Source organism: Palaemon carinicauda, chromosome 1 (genome assembly GCF_036898095.1).
Source record: "Palaemon carinicauda isolate YSFRI2023 chromosome 1, ASM3689809v2, whole genome shotgun sequence".
Classification (NCBI taxonomy): domain Eukaryota; kingdom Metazoa; phylum Arthropoda; class Malacostraca; order Decapoda; family Palaemonidae; genus Palaemon; species Palaemon carinicauda.
Window position 1 is genome coordinate 252545364 of NC_090725.1, and position 13464 is coordinate 252558827.

The 13464-nt window shown below is 41.8% G+C and overlaps 1 protein-coding gene across 1 annotated transcript in view; it reads left to right on the top strand.

Moving 5' to 3' along the window:
- Window positions 1-13464, top strand: part of LOC137638811 (uncharacterized) — a 239634-nt gene that overhangs the window by 119154 nt on the left and 107016 nt on the right. The gene's annotated exons all lie outside the window — the stretch shown is intronic.

The following is a 13464-nucleotide window of genomic DNA, read 5'->3' on the forward strand; positions in this document are numbered from 1 at the left end:
CTCAGGCTATATCTTTGCCTGATTCGATGCAGGTTTTATATAAAACCGAGTTTTCAGGTGCACTTGTAGTGGGGAAAACACCAAAACCTGATAAATCACCACTTCTTAATCGGAAAAGCAAGAGATCTTCATCTATCTCATCCCCTTCCATTAAAAACACCCAAGTTATGACATCAAATCGATATGTTTTGTCCGTTGATATTTCAAATTAACAAGAAAACTACTTAAATCAATAAAAAAAATTCAAGTAGAGGTCCACCATCCCCCTCAAAAATTGAGTAAAAAGAACATTGAAAAGGCAAATATAAAACCTAACTTCTCAAGACCCCTACTTAACCCTGGAAAGGTATGATGGGTCGTTTGCGACCCCTACAGCATTTTCAAAACCGGTTTTTTCCCCATAAATCATCAGCTGTCTCGAATATGGAAGTGATCGACCTGCAAGGGGTGACTAGTCTACATGCCATTGTCTGCTTTAGGACTGATTTTTGTCTAACTTCCCTCCTTCCCCGTTTTTTTACCCCCCCCCCCCCCAGGGGTCGACCTCGACCCTGCATACCTTTATAGGGGTAAGTCATCAAACAGCAAAGTTATTACATAATTATAAATTGTCGAACAGTGTTGATACTTGTTTGGTTCTTTATAGTTGGAAAGTGTGGGTGGATGGTGTGTCTACCACTTGCATGACATTGGTTTTGGCTTAGATGCCATATATTGCCATGGGGTCCATTTTCCCTCAAATGCTAATTTCTGAATTTTTTTTGTTTTTTGCAAATTTGATTTTTTTCTATTTATTTTGAATTTATCTTCAATAATGGCCAGCAGACAGTATTCCCTCGGCATGGATGTCATCAACACACTTCTAATGGAGTTAAAAAGAGATGTTGATGATAATATGGAGCTTGCAACCCCATTCTTCATTTCAAGTGGTAGATTGGGCTGTAAGAGTTGTTGCGGTCTGCGGCCATTTTGTTGACATACCCGAAAGGTAAGTTGGCATATCTCTATATATTCTTGTTCTGTATAGAATTCATGATATTTTGGTATAATTTAATGCATAAATATCATATTTTATAGGAGATACAATGATTTTCATAAGAAATTTACATTGTGAACTAGGCCGTCAAAAAATGACCTTTAGATTTCGCCCCTGTTATAACAGTAAATTACATCTTAGTGCACATTTTATTATGTATTTCTGTTCTAGGATAATATGAGTTTATTCTATAAAAAAATTAGCCTCTTCCTATTTCATTTGGGTACCCAAAAAAATTCATGAAATTTGGACAGATTTTTTTGGCCAAAAAAAGTTACCCTTTTTTTCTCATTTCAGATCTTGACTTCTATGGGTCCAACTCATTTCCAGCAATTACACGCTGTTGCTTTGCCATCTAAGAAGGTGTCCTTAAAGGGATTTATGTGTATATGTATATTTCTATTTTTTGTGAATATTTACGTCGTCTTTTTTTTGTATACTTAAATTTTTAATATATTTCCAATAAATAGTTATTTTGTAGATGGGTATCATTTATATTTTCAGTAGTTTTTAGCATTCTTTGAAGTATTTTTAGCAAGTCAAACAATACAGATTGATGCATAACTAAATTTTTCCTGAATTTTTTTCGGAGTCGGGGTCGTTCGCGACCGAGTATACCCTTAAAGGGGTGTCCGAGTAGCATACTATCCAAGGTTAAGAAGCCTACAGGAAATATTGTTAAATAAAAAGCTGCCAATGGGAAGACCTCATCCAAGATGTCTTCCAGAAAATAAACCATAGTGTATTCCTCCATTTTGCAATGGAATTGTCAGTGTTTAAGGGCTGAATATGAAGAACTCGAGCACCTAATTCATGAGCATTCTTCCATAACTGTATGTCTAGGAGAGCAAGCTTGGTGCTAATACTCTTGTCCTCAAGAGTATATTAGCTGTAGAACACCATATGAGAAAAAAACAGGGATCCATGGCGGAAGTCTTGTGTACATTCGTCAAGATGTTCCCCAAATATCTTTGTCCATTTGTACACCTCTGCAGGCAGTGGTTGTATAGATTGATATAAGGAGAAATTATACAATTTGCTCTCTGTACTTACCTCCAAATGATAAAATTTTGTATAATAATTTAGTAAAGGGTATTTACTCCCTCAACCTTTTCTTTTACTTGGGGATTTGAATGGTAGACGTCCTTTATGGGGCTATGTTTTAGCAAACACGAGGGGCAATATTATATCATCAATTGTGGAAAATGAAAATGTGGGACTCCTTAATACAAGAGAGCCCACACACTTTCATGTTCAGACAAGTACTCTGTTATGCATTAACCTTTCAATTGCAAGCTGTAACGGCCTTCTCGATTTTGATTGGAAAATTAAATGATTGGCATATTAGTGATCATGCACCAATCATTATAAGCACTGTAAGGACAACGTCCTTTAACGCTTTTAGCGCTCTTTTCAACGTTGTACATATTCTCTGTAAATATCCTGTAAATATTGTTTATGCATTTCGGTGCAAAATCATCTGCCCTTCATTTTTATGTATGTTTCATTATTATATGTCAAGTGTGGGCTTTTATATTAATCATAATGTCAATGTCAGAAAACACAAATGCCCCACATTTCTCACCTGTTCGCGGTCGGTCAGTCACCTGCCCAGCAGGTTGGTATTTCGCCGTCCGCACAGGTCAATGTATTCGGCCCGTCTCAGGAATAAAACATCACTCTGCCATGGTCTGTCTCTCGTACCTCACAAGAGTTTTACCTTAACGAACTTACAACAGCAATTTCCAAAGAAATCGTTTAGGCTCGCGACTCATTCACCTCAACGCCATTAATGGACTCATCACGGCATAAGTTATTTTGCATTTGACGTTAGCAATGTTTGCTTCGGAGTTTCCCTTAACGGGCTCACAGCGACGATTTTGACAAAAATCGTTTGGGCTCGCAACTCCACATACACCAAGGCCACTAACGGACTCATTACGTTGCATTTTGCGGTCTGGAGTTTCCAAAAGTAGTTTTGTCACGGCAATTAGCGACTAGGCTGCTGGGAATTCCTACTCCGTTAGCGGACTAAATACTCAGTTTCAGAGTGTGAGGTCAGATGCAGCAACGGTATGGTTTCAGCGTGTCGAGTTCCACTTCAGGTTGGAAAACATCACCAATGAAATAAGAAAATAGGACATGGAGATGGTAATGCTGACACTAGACGCATTTAAAAGAATTTCCTCCTGGCTGGAACAGAGGCCGGGACCCATGAGGAACAGCGACTTGGGAAGAAACTAATGGAGGCCTACGACCTCCCGGTGCCCCTGAGGTCCTAGCGGGCACTCAACCTGATGACAATGCCCCTCGGCGACATCCGTCCCTCAGCAGCCTGGGACGAACTGATGTACCATCTCCAGCTGATCAAGCTTGACAGCGATGGGCAGCCTAAGGAGATAAGCCTGTTAAATCTACCTCCGTCGCCTTCCCCAAAGCATCCGCGGCCAGATGGAGGGTGCCGAGGACCTGACCGTGCCATCGTTGGTCGTGAAGGCCGACAAACTCCACCTGGCAACTACCACAAGGGCCCCGACCTTCCCAGATGCAAGAGGAGACATCCAAAGTGTATCCAACCATGCACTCATCCAAAAAAACTAGGTGAGAGAGAGAGAGAGAGAGAGAGAGAGAGAGAGAGAGAGAGAGAGAGAGAGAGAGAGAGAGATAGTTTGGCCAGGGCACCAGCCACCCGTTGGGATACTACCGCTAGAGAGCTATTAAGTCCTTTGATTGGCCAGACAGTACTACATTCGATAATTTTTTCTGGGTATGGCTCCTTTTCCCTTTGTCACATACACCAAATAGTCTGGCGCGTTCTTTCCACATTGTCCTGTGTCCTCATACACCTGACAACACTTACTGTAGATTACCAAACAATTTTTATTCACTCAAGGGGTTAACTACTGTATTGTAATTGTTCAAGGGCTACTTTCATCATGGTAAGGGTAGATGAGACTCCTTTGCTATAGTAAGCAGCTCTTCTAGGTGAAGGACACTCCAAAATCAAAACTTTGTTCACTAGTATTGGGTAGTGCCATAATCTCTGTACCATGATCTTCCACTGTCTTGGGTAGAGTTTTTTTGTTTGAGGGTACACTTGGGCACACTATTCTATCTTATTAATTTTCCTCTAGTTTTTTTTAAAGTTTGTAGAGTTTATATAAAAGATTTATTTTAATGTAATGTTTTTACTGTTTTTAAAATGTTTTATTGAAATTATTCATTACTTCTCTTCTAGTTTGTTTATTTCCTACTTCCTTTCCTCACTGGGATATTTTACCCTGTTGGACCCCTTGAGCTTATAGCATTTTGCTTTTCTAACTAGTTTTGTAGCTTAGCTAGTAATGATAATAATAATAATAATAATAATAATAATAATAATAATAATAATACATCCCGTCTATAGTCCTACGATCTCACTATTTTTATTTTCTTAGAATTCCAAAATATTTTCCTTTGTCTTAAGACTGACACCAACTCTGGTCCCGACTAATTCCGTAAGAAGTTCACAAATGTAGCTGTTCATATTATATCTTTTGACTACAGCTCTATGTATTTTATAAGTTTATTAAGACTTCAACACGTCCAATCAAGACTCGAATCCCGCTCTCTTCTCAGATCACCATTATGGCAATATCTAGTGTTAACCTTTTTTTTCTCTATCTTTCTCATGCTTGTTTATCTACTTTAGAATTTTGGAGGATTAACCAGTCCATCACAGGCTATTTTAACCAAATTTACTCCAGTTGGTTTTACTTCTACATTCTGCGAACTAATGCCTGGCTTTTTATATCTCTAGAAAATTTCTATTTGTATTAGTTTGTGTAACCCGCAATCCTTTTGAGGATTTTGTCCTCTCTTCTGTTTCTTTTCTGCATCCTTATCAGTCACCTGCAACTAATTGCTCTATTATATATGTATCAACTAATTATTCAAATTTCTATATTTTATTTTCCTTTTTTCTCGGCTTTCTTTTTTTATCATATTGTCCTTCTTTGTCTATCGACCCGGATCTTGTGACAACCGAGTGGGAAATTCTGTTACTTAGTACCTATCAATACTTCCAGGTTGACATACCTAAAGGGTATTTGAATCGACCTCTCGGCCACTGCCTGGCTTCACTTTTTAGCTTTTTACCATACCTGCTTCATCTTTTCCCCGTGGCTGTACAGCAGTTGGCTTTTTATCTATAATTTGAGATAATTTTTCTTTACATTTCATAAATTATTACATTACGAGAGCCAAGGTATATAGAATAAGGGAGAGACGAGAGCATTGTTGGAATAAATGAAATATATCGACGGATAAATTGTTCTTAAAGGTATGCAAGGGTAAAATTAATTATTTCCCAAAAAATCAGAACACGTCCTAATTAGGTAAGAACTCTTATATAAACGTACTTGAAACTTAGTTCCTCTGCAGCTTACGCGCGTCCAATTTTCATGGTTCTTGTAACGTGATCATAAACATTCGAACACGATTATCATTCTACCAAAAGAAATAAGCCAGCCTTGGCCAATCCGATTTCCTTTGGTCTATAAATTAAAGTGAGAGCCAACTAGAAAATCTTCCCATCATCAAAATCTACTGTTCTTTCCAAGAAAAGTATTTGAAGGTCACCAGTAACAATAGAATTAATTATCATTTTGAACTGGCATATTGATTTTCTTTAGTGAGTTGATTAGGTTATCTTCTCTTTTATCGTTAACTAATTTTAAGACATACTAACCAAAAATGAATGATGTCAATCTGCCTTTGGTGATTGCAGACTTGTGCTTGAGAAAGCAGGAAAAAACTTGGTTCATGAAAGCTTTGTAACATTTGGTTATTTTGTTTGCGAATAAAATATCAGATTATTTTAATGTTTATTATTTATCAAACCTCGTGCGCTTACAAACTAATTTTTTTGTGTGAATTAAGTAGTTGAAATTCCCCTTGATAAGAAACAGTAACATACCATTAACAGAACTTCAAAGCTTGATTCATCCGCATATTCGTTTATTAAGTTCATCTTTACCACCAAAAATCTAAATAACTCTGTAATCTATATTTGAAGTAAGCAAAACCTGAGTCAGGGTTATTCTTATCAAGCAACTTCTTCCAGTCTGGTGGTTGAAGATCTTCAGACTCGGCCGATCCACCTTTGCTGGGCAAAGCTTCTATTGAGCTCAAGAGACTCCCAAAGCATACTAACATCAACAAGAAGTGCATAACCTGCAACAAATATGAACATAATGTAATTTTTTATTCATTCACGGTTTCTATTCAATATTTTTTTCATGTAGATGATGTAGCCTAATTGAGAGTCCTACTGTATTTTTGAAAAACAATATATAAAATACACACCCACCCACGCGTATAAACTCTCACACAGACACACTCACGTGTGTGTGTATATATATATATTTATATATATATATATATATATATACTGTGTATATGTATATATATATGCTGTGTATATATATATATATATGCTGTGTATATATATATATATATATATGCTGTGTATATATATATATATATATGCTGTGTATATATATATATATATATGCTGTGTATATATATATATATATGCTGTATATATATATATATATATATATGTATATATATATATATATATATAAGGGATTTTGACAAAGGAAAAATCTATTTCTGGGGAGATACCTGTGACGACCGGTGAAAAGAGTCCTTCTTTACACTTTTCTGATATAAATACTTCCAAATATACCAGAGAAATTTAAAGTATGGAATGCAGAGGTTACTACCCTCGCGCGAACACCCAGTGGGCGTCGTGTATAAAGCAGGGCCGTGTGAAAACCACTATTCACAGGCTGTCTTCCATTTAGATCATTCCTTCATCAAAGGGAAGGGGCGTAACAGAGACCCTATCTATCATACCTTCGCCACTCTACCGACGTTCGATGCTAGCGCCCTCTGAACTACATCCTTCTGCAAGAACTATGGCTTGGGAAGGAAAGGGTAGGACAACGTAAGGGAAGGGTTTCACCGGGCGTCACAGGTATCTCCCCAGAAATAGATTTTTCCTTTGTCAAAATCCCTTTTCTGGGTCGACCTGTGACGCCCGGTGAAAATGTACCAGAGAATGCCTTCCAAGCCCAAAAAACACTATCAAATAAAAGGGATAAAGTGAAACACCATGAACCAAAAACAAAACACTATGTTAAGGTTGTCCAACTAAAAATATAACACATTAGCCAAACAGGAATCCCAATGATGGAGTGACAATAAGATGTAATGCAGGGAATCAACCCGAGAATCAAAACACAACACAAACCCGATCCTCACATGGCTAAAGAATGGTAACCTGAACTAAAATCAGGTAAGGTTAAACATACTAACAGGTAATAACCCGGGTAACGAAGAAATGGTAACATAAACCTAGGGCTAAACGACCCACTCAGGAGATCGGCGACGTGGTAGGAGTGGCAGGTAGGAGGGAGAAGGAGAGAGACGGATGAAAGGGAAGAGCAACGAGATTATTGGGGGAAGATAAGACTCCCATCTGCAACCGTGGGGAATTTAAGAGCCTGGAGATTCTCCAAATAGTGGCGTTTGAAAACCATAGGAGATTTCCAACCCGTATACTTCTAAAGGTCAACCAGAACCATGTTCAGAAAGTAATTGGTGGAGGTTGCTACCTACCGGCTATCATGAGCATGGGGAAATGATTCCGTGTTACCTTAATAAATAAAGTACAGGGTCTGTCGCCTGATTCCTTGGATGGAAATAGCGCCTCCTTGTTTTCTGAGAAACAGGGGGCCAGACGAACGGGTGGCGGATCTAGCTAAAAAGGGCATGAGTGTGGTGACTGGACACAGAGTAGTATCGTAGGGAAGAGGGATAGTCTTCCAAGGGGACCGCCTATCTTGCGGGTTCCCGTTTTCAGCTAGAATAGCTCTGTCTGGAGAAAGAGTACTTCACCTGAAGGGAGGAAATCTATATTTTCAGGATTACATGAGAGAGCTGCTAATTCTGAGATTCTAGCACTTGAGGCCAAGACCGTTAGGAATAAGGTCTTCATAAGAAGAGTGATGTAGGGGCAGGATTCGATATCCGTGCCCGAAGCTAGCTTTAGTACGTCTTTCAGAGGCCAAGAGATCTTTTGTGGGCGAACCGAAAGTCTGAACCTAACGCATACCTTTGGACTAGATGAGAAATAGGAATCAGTTAGGTCAATATTGAAACCCACAAAGAAGATCTTTTTCAGAGCTAACTTAATCGCAGATATAGTGCAAGCTGCTAGGTCCTTGTCAAATAGGGACTTAAAGAATGATATGGCCAGATTAGAAGGCATGCGAGAAAGTTCCGACTTCTTTAGGAAACCTGCTAATTCTTAACAGCTGAAACGTGCCGTCTAATGGTAGAGTACCTTTTTGTCTGATTCTATGAAGAGGACATTTTCCGGTTCAATGTTCCCGTCCCTGTGGGGCTGCAAACTCATGAAATCCACAAAGTTAGGATTGTGGCTATCCTTGAGGAATCTGACACAGTCTGCGTTTGGACTAATTGGGTCATATTGGGGAATGGGATCCGGAAGGGACGGAGTTTCAACTCGAGGAGGAGTGGACACCAACTGCTCTTTGGCCAGTACGGTGCTACTAAAGTCACTGCCCCTTGGAAGGAGTGCAACTTGTGTAAGACTTAAATGAGAAGATTCACTGGTGGGAAAAAGTAAATCTTCGTCCAACAGTTCCAATCCAGGGTTAATGCGTCCATAGCATAAGTCTGTGGGTCCAGGTTTGTGGTCACACAGCAAGGAAATTTGTGGTTCAGTTGTGTCGCGAATAAATCTACCTGGAGACCTGGAAATCCACCGGAAAGAATTCGTGTCCAAAGACCGTTCTGACTCCAGTGGATTCGTCCTGGATAGTGAGTCCGCTACCACGTTCTGGAATCCTGCCAGGTGAGATTCCGACAGGAACCAGTTCTTGACTACTGCCCAGACGAAAATCATGACCAGGACTTGATTGAGGTTGGGAGATTTTGATCCACCTATGTTTATCCAGTACACCACTGACGTGCTGTCTGAAACTATCCTGATATGAGTGTACCGTGGCAGGGAGAGCCTCTTCAGGATCAGGAATACTGCCATGACTTCTAGTACATTGATGTGGTACATTGATGTGGAAGTGTCTCATGGCGGGGAACCAGGAGCCCTGAAACATCTGAAGGTTCTAATATCCCCCCTAACCACTCAGAGACACGTCTGTATGAATCAACACTTGTGGAGGAAGGAATTGCAGATGAACCGATTTGGAAAGGTTCTCCGGTTTTGACCATGTCCGGAGTCTCTTTTTCAGGCTTAAGGGGATCGATGAGATCTTTTCCCGTAAATGTATTGTAGCTCTCTTCCTCCAAACTCGGTTGATGTCTTTGAGTTTGTCTTTCAATAAGAGGTCTGTCACTGACGGAAATTGAAGTAAGCCAAGGATTCTTTCCAAGTCTCTTTTGGAACCTGTTTGTGTTTAAGGAAGTTCTTTGTCTTGGATGCTATCTCTCTGACCTTCTCGAAAGGAAGAGAGAGAGCCTGTGACTTGTGAGGTCCCATTGGATGCCTTACCATTCCAAGTTGCTTGCCGGTTGCAGGCGAGACTTTCGTAAGTTGACCTGGAAACCCAGCCTTCTGAGGAATTGGATCACTTTGTCTGTAGCATTGTTGCATTCCGGGATCGACTGTGCCCAGATTAGCCAACCGTCCAGATAGGCAACCACTCTGATCCCTTGGTTCCTGAGTTGTATGAGCATTGTCTCCCCCCAGTTTTGTAAATATCCTGGGGGCTATGCTGAGACCGGGGGGCATGACATTGAATGCGAAGGCCTTTTTGCCTAGACGGAATTCGAGGCAGGGGGAGAAGTTCGTGCTACTGGGACGTGATAATAGCCGTCTGTAAGATCGGTAGAGGTGGTGACGGACCTACGGGGAAGTAAGGTCCGCACCTGCGAGACATTCAGCATACGGAAATTGTCGCAAAGAATGTAAGAATTCAGTTCCGACAAGTCCAGGACTACTCTCATCGCTGACAAATTCTCCTTGGAGACTGTGAACAGGCGCCCTTGAAATTTTAGTGACCGTACCCTCTTAATGGCCTTCGTCTGAGTAAGTCTTCGGTGTAATCCTCCAAGATTGGAGTCGGTTTCTGGAAGAAGGTCACTGCTGGAGGTGGAGATCCTTGTGACCAATTCCAGCCTAGGCCTTTTGCCACTATGCTGTGGGCCCAAGGACTGAAAGTCCAGTGGTCCCGGAAGAGGTATAGTCTCCCTCCTACCTGATTCCTTTCATTGAAAGGGGGTGAATTTAGACCCCTGGCTCTTGGCCCGCCGCGGTGGCGAAACTGACCTCTACCTTGTTGCTGCCTCTAGAGTATCCTCGAAAGGTATTAGAGGCTTCGCAAGCTGGACTGAAGGCCGGGGAGGACATCCAAGGAGCCATGGGGGTAGGATGGTTACCTTGAGGAGCAGGAAGGTAGACCACCTGCGGTGGAGGAGCTGTATGCGGAGAAGCCGTCTGAGAGGTAGAAGTGGTTGACGAGTGAGGACCTTGATGGAACTGACCCCGGCTGGTCTTGTATGGGGTGAAGCGTTGTCTCTTCTTGAAGAAAAAACTGCTTCCCTGAATCTACACTCCTTTTGGTCGAAAGACCCCAACTCGCTTGGAAGTTTTGGTTAGCCCTAGCAGCGTCCTGTAAGACCTTGTCTACTTCCTCCTGTGGAAACAGGGTCTTGCCCTAACAGGAGGAGGCTATGAGCCTATTTGGCAGATGCCTAAAGGGCGCTTCCGCCAGAACATACTTCCTGCAGTTTATCCGGGATGTCCAGAAAACGTGCAGGTCAAACCGGAACGCTTGGAGGATGTTCATATCAAACACCCGGAATAGAGACTCATGCAGGTATAGGGAGGCTAACATCTCAGCTGAGATCATGGTGTGAAACGATCTAGCAAGTCTGTTTCAAACGACGAGCTCTAACTTGAGAAGGTGATCCGGTAACTTGGGGAGCTTCTCAGAGAAGAGAGATGAGGCACAGTCCGGGTCGAGCTTACTCTCCGAAAAGGTAGCAGAGGCACCCTTCCAAAGGGCGGAGGAGCCCGGAAGAAGCAGCGAGGTGAGGTCCGTCTCCTTGAGGACAGGTACAGTGGAGCCCTCCTTGGCCGATTGGATGGTCAACTCGTAAGAGGAGACGGAACGGATTGAGTCGTGGTAAAAATTGTATAGGAACTTTTATGGGGGGTCAGTGGAGTTGACACAGCCTCAGTCGGCAAGAGTCCTAGCCCAGACAGCTTGGGCTTGCTCCGTAGGAAGATGCCAGTCCCTTTAGGGACTCTATCCATCCTAACAAGAGCATGCTCATTCAGCCGGACGAAGCCATTGAAGGGAAACTGAAGTCCCGGAGGGTCAAATTCAAGATCATCTAGAGGGCGGGTCCCCAATCCCTCTAGAGCTAATGCACCATCTATGTAGGGTGCATGGTGAGCGAACCTCCATGGGTTGTTCTTCGTGAAAGGAGGTGACTTAGAAGAGTCTGGGGCTACCGGAGGTGCAACCTGGTTCCCCGCTCGGAGAAGATTGGTCACCATAGCCTTCAGCTCCGTTATTGCCCCATATTGTAGTTGTATCTGAGTCTTCACTATCTCTTATATCATCTCTGTCAAAGGGGGTTCCGAGGAACTGAACTCTGACGAAGCCTTAGCCTTATCGGACTTTCCTTTCTTGGAAGGTAGAGGGTCCTGAGACCGGAGATATAGAGACTTGCGAATCTGTAGTACGAGACTTAGGTTTGTAATTGCGTAGGAACTTTATCTTGGATCATACAGGGAAAATATCCCGGTAGTATCAAATATCATTACTACATAAAAAACCAAGTAATTCAACACAAATTATGCTATACCCATATCAATGAAAATTAAAAATACTCACATCGTCATTCCACAGGATTGACGTAAGGTCATAACACAGGGTGCATGCCTCCGGGAACCCAACCCTGTAAGGGGATGGCCCGGCTCACGGACGAAGGGGATGGCACAAGGAGCGTGAGACCGGCAGACATCGTGGCCTACCGGATCACTAAAGGAGGCGGAGCAACCCTAGGTAGCACACCGAACTTCCTGTAATAAAAAGAAGACATAAGTCTGTATGCTCTCGGGAACTCTGATATAACAAAAGAGGTTATAAAGAGTCTGAGAATAATTATGATATTTTAAGGTTCGTATGAAAACGGGCCGAAGCTCCGTTGTAAATATTAAACGAGTGGACCCACTCCGTAGTGTGACGGGGTAATTTATAGTAAGTGAGCCGGAGCTCGTAGTAATTACATAAGAACCGTGACTAGTGATTGGAAGATCTCCGGGGATGCCGGAGATCCGATGGTAGGTCCTTAAAATAATAAATACCCCCATTACATTATATAAACAAGTAGAATGACCTACGTAAGAACTCTGAAGGAGAACTCACTCCGTGGTGCGGCGGAGTAAACTACTGAAAGGGAGCTGAAGTTCCGTGTAATACTACAATACATAAACGAGTGATCCACTCCGTAGTGCGGCGGAGAAAACTATAGAATGTGAGCCGGAGCTCGTAGTAATTACACAAGAACAGTAACTAGTGATTGAAAGGTCTCCGGGGATGCCGGAGATCCGATGGTAGGTCCTTGACAAAATAAATACCCCCATTACATTATATAAACAAGTAGAATGATCTACGTAAGAACTCTGAAGGAGACCTCCCGGAGGAGGGGGGAGAATAAGTCGTGTGGGGAGGGCCGAACCCGGAGTCAATAGCAAGCGGCTCAGGGCCATCCAAATAACTCACACACGACAGGACCTATAAAAACACTAGCTCCAAAATATACTAAAAGTAACCACAAGATAAACATGTAAATAAAAACAAATCGTAATTCCCGCAAGGGGAAGAGAGAGAGAGAGAGAGAGAGAGAGAGAACCCGTGGTTGTATGAACAGAAAACGGGCTCTCTATCTCTCGTACTAGGTAAAACTAACATAAAAGAGAAAGAGAGAGAGAGGGAAACACGTGACCGTATGCACAGAAAACGGGAACTCCCCCTCTCTCTCTTGTGGTTACTATAAACAAAATAATAAAACCAACCTTAAATCCCATTACAAATAAAGGTCCATGACCAACAAAAAACAATAAAAAGAGACGAACGAAGAATAGCGAAACGAGAACGAAAAAAGAGTGAAATTTGACGAAATTATGATACCGCCATTCGGAACAACTCAACTATAACAATGCCCCGAACGCTATTCTTGGTTCGCCAGAATATGGACTCGTAAGCGCTAAAAAGTACCAAGACTGGAAAAATAAACGGTTTAAAATATGATTATATAAATGGCATAAGGCCTGAAAATAAAAGGATAATGAACCTAAGATGACAAGAGTACCAACGGGCAAA